Here is a 6,562-nt window from a genome sequence, read left to right on the forward strand (position 1 = left end):
GTCGCCATGACCAGATCTTCTCCCTGGATGATGGAAATATGATTGCGAGGACTGCAACTACCTCCGGAGGGGGCTGCCATTAAACATCACTATTTCCTTAGAATCTGTAGAAAGCGAGCAGATGGATAATAGAATAGAGGAAGGAAATAGGGAGGGAAAGAGAAAGAGAGAAGGGAGGAATAAGCAGATCAGTCACTGGCTTGCTCTATGTTGCTCTTATACTGTACGTCTATAAGCATAAATTACAATTGCAGTGTGTCTCCTGTATATGACAATTTTGTAGGTTTTGATATTTGAAGTCAGAGCTAGCTAAGATTTGCATGTTTTCATACATGTCATTTTTTATGTGTTGATGTATAAATGTTAAACATTTTAAAATATATCTGATGGGATGATGAGAGTAGAAGGGAAATTCACATCTATGATATGCATGACAGGTTTCGGTTAAAAAAAAAAGGTCTCAACTTAGCTAACAGGGCTAGCAAATTATTTAGCATCCAGGCAGAACATATAATAAATAACAAATACATGTGTAGAGATGTAGCCAAGCTATGTGTGTTATACTATACTGCTAATTTATTAGAAATTTAAATTTGTTGGAATCTGACTACAATAACATCAAAAATAACACAACTATTAATAATTAAGACCCTTTTTTAAATAAGAAACAGGGTGTGAAAACAGCTTTACAGGTACAACAGATAGGATGACAATCAATGCAATACCAGCCGTTGCTGTTTAAAAGATACAGTAGCATTTTTTCCTGTCCCCAGAAAATGTAACCAGAAATGCTTTTCAACCGATGTTAATACCAACTGGAGCCAGAGTGGGAAGAGAATCAATTCCAACAGCATGAATAAATAATGAATAGATTAATTCATTCATGTCAACAGCTGGGGGTTTAAGAAGCCACAAAGAGACTGTTGGTCTCAGTGTAACCATATAAAGGCCTATCCAACAGAGACCACCAGTGCAAGAATACAACCTCAAGCTTTGAAGTTAACATGCTATCTCATGTAAAGTGTGACAAAATGACTCCAAAGTCCATCAAACCACACAGCAGAAACTCAGCATATGTTGTACACATATAGTATTAAAATTTGTTACTGTGTATGCACATCACACATTGAACATGCGGCAACACTCTCCAGTTACACTAAGTTACTGTCAAATAATATGATCACTTGTATTCTAGTTTTTATACAATTCATTTGGCTTCATTTCAATAACTACTTGACAGTCTATTCTTTCACCCTCAATTTTGACTATATGCAGTGACCACACCAACACATTGTCCCAATTAAAAACAAAACAAAACAAAACAAAACAAAACAAAACAAAACAAAACAAAACAAAACATACACGAATGACAGATGTCGTGTCATACATTTATTTCAATCCAGGGGCAGCTCTTCAATTTTTTAGGATTTGTACTTTTTAACAAAACACCATAGTGTGAGCCATTTTTTGTACCAGCTATTTTTTCTCAAATTAGAGTCTTTTGTTAGAGGGCCTCATCCTCTGAATAACACATCTCCATCAGAATAACAATAATCACTGTCTCTTCCATCCTAGTAATCTTCTTCTGTGCAGTCAAAACCTTTGTGTACAGTAATGATTCATGTTATGACAGAACTGCTGCCTGTTTAGTAAGATGACTGACTCCTACTGACTGACTTCTTGGTGTGCTAGTTGACTGGGTGAGAGATGACGAGGTGACCTGCTGACTACACCACTAGGCCTGGCTGGAAGAATTGCTGTGCTGCCAACTGACAGACTGTTTTGCTGCCTGAATGGCTTTCTGACTTGATTTGTGATTGTCTGGTAGGTCGAGAGGTCAGTACTTTTAACGGGATAAATACAACTTCCTCGTAGTCTATTATGTTGTACTTGGGCTGGGGGTGTGACGCATAGTTACTGTGATGGTAATTGGCTAAAATACAATTTAATCCACTTATCAATGAAACTGGTATCCATTTATGATAAACAGAAGACTGAAGAAAGTCAGGGAATTAATGAAAGGCAGGAAAAAAGAAGGCTCACTCCCCTTAATAAAAACTAATTCAGACAAATTCACTCATTGCATTGGTGCCTTGCTTTTAAGCTGCAATTTGCATCCTTTACTCATTAACTTGCACTATTTATGGCTCATTGTTTTAGGTTTCACCAAAAACCCATGAATGATTTAAAAGACGTTCACTATAATTTCTGTTTTACATTTGCTGTTTGATTGTTCTTGATCTTCAAAAAAAACTTTTTCCCTGTTGGCAAAGGACACCGTTCACCACAGTTTACAGTAAACATTTATATTCTGATTGTTGTATGAATTTAACAGGACAGAATAAACATGTTAAAATAGAGATATTACCTTTGGGCAAAGCCAACAGTAATATTTTCATCTGGTTTAATTTCTTAGTTTCTTAGCTTCTTAGCTAAGCTACGCAGAACTAAACACCTAGCTTTAGTAGTTCTGGACAGAAATGTGTGTGGTGTCAATCTTTTCACCTACACTTAGCAAGAAAGCCTGTTAATATATTTCCTAACATGTTGAGCCATTCCTGCAAATTGTATCTCTCCTATTTCCAATGCCAAGGTTGTACGTCTATGTTATATATATTTTGTAGATACAGTACGTACTGTATATGTTACAGAGGCATGGAGTACAATGAGCACGTTCTAGGTGTCAATGTATGGTTTGAAGAAACAGTGCAACAGTGGATAGAATGAAAAAAGGACAAAATAGGAAAGAAGAGAAAAGCATTTAGAAAACTTAACTAAAAAAATCAGCACAGCTTTGATTATTCCAGATTGCCTGCATTTCCCTTCCTCCTTGGATGCCACTTCAAGGCAGGCAGCTTGCCAAGATGATTGACAAATGGAGTAGGGTGAAGCTGGCCAAGTGAGAGGGGAGACAACCTTTAACTGCAGCACAGGCTTGTTTGTTTTATGCTTAGTTTATGATGCTACATTAAATCTCATGACCCAACAATGATAAAGCCTTCCATTTTCAACAAGACAGGTTTCGTCATAACATGTGAAGAACTTTCTCTTTGGAACTGCAAGTGCCATCAACAGCTAAGCCCAGAAAAACACACTTATCAATCACAGACTGATAGTGTATAGCTGTCACTCTTGGTCTTATCAGGTGAAATGCAGCAGTGCATAATTCATACCTGAACACACGGGCTTAGAGATGGAGAGAAATATACATATATAAGATCCGAGAGAATGTTAACACCACTTTTAGAGGCAAAACCACACATGCATATTCAAGCACAGACACATAAAGCACCATCCAAAGACACAAGTGTGTAGACATAGACATGTACACAGTGTATCACTGGGCCACAGACATATCTTTTATTGTGCTACATTAAGCCTAGGAGCTGAAGGCTACTAATTAGTGCAACTCATCCTGCTGCCACTGAGATTTCAGCAGACTAATGATGTCAACTAATGCAGACACACATTGTCTGTACCTGCAGTATGTCTCCTGTTGAGGAAGAGTAACATTTAAAGTGGGTAAATTGACAGTGAGTTACTTTTGCTTATAGAATAGCTTGAAAACAAATTTTTATTGATCATTCACCCCAGAAACTGTGTACTTGTTATAGGTTATGGACCAGATTGATATAGATTATACTTTTAGATGCTACATGCTGTAGGTTACCAAAGCTGTGATATAGAGGAAGCTGAATCAGTTGAGGGAGGACAATTCAGAATTTATAGGAATTTTGTTTATCAGACAGGCTTAAGTTCTGTAATCTCCATCAACTTTTGAGAAAAATGAAAGTTGATAAACACTCCACTATGCTTCAGAGCTACATGTTACCTTTATCTGTTTATCTTTCATTGGGGATTATAAAATGTAGTAATACTGTTTAAATCTTTACTATGCTATATGAATAAGTCAAAGACAGACAAAAGCATCTGGATAAGTCATGATGATATACTGATTATGATTATACTGCTAATGTTCACTCTTGATATTTGATGTAAATCTTAGAGTTTAAACCATAAACTGTTGGTTGATTTATGTTTTAGTTACTGTACCACTTTATGAAAAAATAAAATAAAATCTGGCAGCCAGGCACTGTTTACTATTATCAGTACCAATAAAACAGTATCAATTATGAGGAAATACAATTAATTATATCAGATTTTGGCATCCTAACAGGCATGTTCATGTATTTTTACAATCAAAATATAATAGATCTCGAGCCAAAATTACATTCTCAGAGATGCCAAAGGACAAACTAAGTCAATGTGAGTGTTTTTTTCTGAAGTGCCTATTTCGAATAGTTAATACTTTGTTATCTGCACGCATTCTGCAATGAGTGCAGCATTTTACATTACAGAGAATGAAAAACTGCAGCTAGTTTCCAATATGATGAGTGGTGCTTTAATCAAAGAGCAGTGTGGGAGTTTGTCTCCTAATTAGACAAAAACGATGTCACTTTAAAATGACCTTTCACTGATTTACACACACAGTGGACAATGTGAATACCTGGAAGTAAAATATGTTGTGGGGGACAGAAGCTGTTGGTACATGTGACAGTGTGCAGGCCAGATTACCTTCTTTCCTTCATTTAATTCCTTGCTATTTTTGAAATGCAGCACCGCCCCCATTTAGACTTGTATTTAAGTGTAGATAGTATGCATTTACTGGGAAGCAAACTGTATAGCAACGTGGCCTTTAAGTACAGCACAAACTGACAATAACACATTCAAATCTCTAATCACACATACGCACACTCAAACACCTTCTCTAATAGGATGCACACCTCATTGTACTGAAACGCTCATTGGGATGCAAAGATCAACAACAAGGAAGTGAGTGATAAATGACTGTGTCGGCTTGGGATGTGTAGTCTGTTAAAGTGTTCCCACAGATCTGCTTCAGAGAAATTCCCCCTTGATTCCAATCAATGCTGTCTGGATAAAAAGGAGAAAAGGAGTGTGTGTGAGCGCTTGCTGCTTCAGACTGTGTACGTGTGCTTGAGCCTGGCAGTAGCATGTATGCTTATGCTTACTGTGTACAGAAATTTCATTTGAGTGTGTGTACATCTCTAGATGTACATGTACACAGTGTAAGACGTAAATCATTGTGTGTGTTTGTATGCATGTATGTGAGTGTTTTTGTCAGTATAATGCAGTGCAAAAGCTGAATGGGGCAAAACAGCAATCAATGCCCTCCTTTTGTTATGTATGACAGAGAATAGAGCATTGAGTGACACACAAACACACACACACACAGCAGTGGTAGTGATAAGACAAATAAGACCACCAAGTTACAACTAAAATAATGCCAAAGTGCAGATCAGAGGATTTACTTCTCTGCATCTAATGCATCTTTTGACTTTCCTCTGTCAACCTATGTCTCCTCTCATTGTTTCTGCTTTCCTTAAGTTCTTCGCCTTCCTTGTGTCCGTCTCTGACACATATTGCTCTCCTGCAGGTAACTGTGCAGCTGCCACATATGCTGTACACACATGAACACACACATGCAAAGCCCAGTGATGTCACTGTGCTCTCAGCATGCTCCAGGGAGTTCGGTTGTCATGGTGACGCAGTCACATGCACTTAGTAACTGTACTAGTGTGGCTGCCTGTCAGTGTACAGTGAACACACACGGGCACATTCAGGACGCAGCTTTGGATCCCGCATACAAATGCAAGTGTTGTGAGGATATCTGTGTATCGTGGCAAGCCACAGACAACAGAAGCAATGCATGTATGCTGCCACTAGGAAACATGCCAGGTGTTTAGTCCATGTTTTACGGTCCAGTGGGTTATATGGGTACTAGTAATACCCATGTCACATGCTTTCCCCTTGATGATAATTTTCCAATCAATTACGATTTGTGGTTCTGTCAATTGCTACACATTTCCATCATTAATTAAGCAGTCTGGGTGGAACAACAACTTCCATTAGGACTCTGGCTGCTCAACTGGACTGGATAAACTGTCAAATTATTTATCATCAGGAGAAGAACATGCAGCTAATTGTCCTCATTGCTTCCAGTCATATTATAGCATGTCTTAGCAGGTTTCTATACTTTTGTGTTTGCTGCACAATGTCCATGAGGCAAGGGTGATTCCTTGATCATGTCTTTAGTGGGGAATAAAACTATTCAGCGCCTTTCATTTTGGTTAATCTTAGTTCTATTAGACACACAATACTTGCACTGACAAACAGGAGAAAAAGTAAAAATAAGAAGGACGTCTGAGAAGTATGGAGTGTAAATGTGTAGTGCAGTGATGGGTAAAGTATAGTGCATGAGGAGGACAGAAAGGAGAAAATGGACAGGGATTGCTTCATCAGTTTAGTGAACTGCAGGGATGTTACCTTTCAAAGTGTTTGCAGCAGGACAGAGTTGTTTATGTGGTATATAAATCAATTAAATATGTATAATTTGGTCATAAGATGATATGTGACTTAACACTGGTTTGCTAATTTGTGTTTGTGTGTTTATGTTGATGTATGCAAAGTAGCCATGTGGTTAATGTAAACAGAAAACTGATCATCTTAGCCATAACAGCTTTCACAAACCCTTTAAATA

This window comes from Mastacembelus armatus, chromosome 6, assembly GCF_900324485.2.
Source record: "Mastacembelus armatus chromosome 6, fMasArm1.2, whole genome shotgun sequence".
Lineage (NCBI taxonomy): Eukaryota > Metazoa > Chordata > Actinopteri > Synbranchiformes > Mastacembelidae > Mastacembelus > Mastacembelus armatus.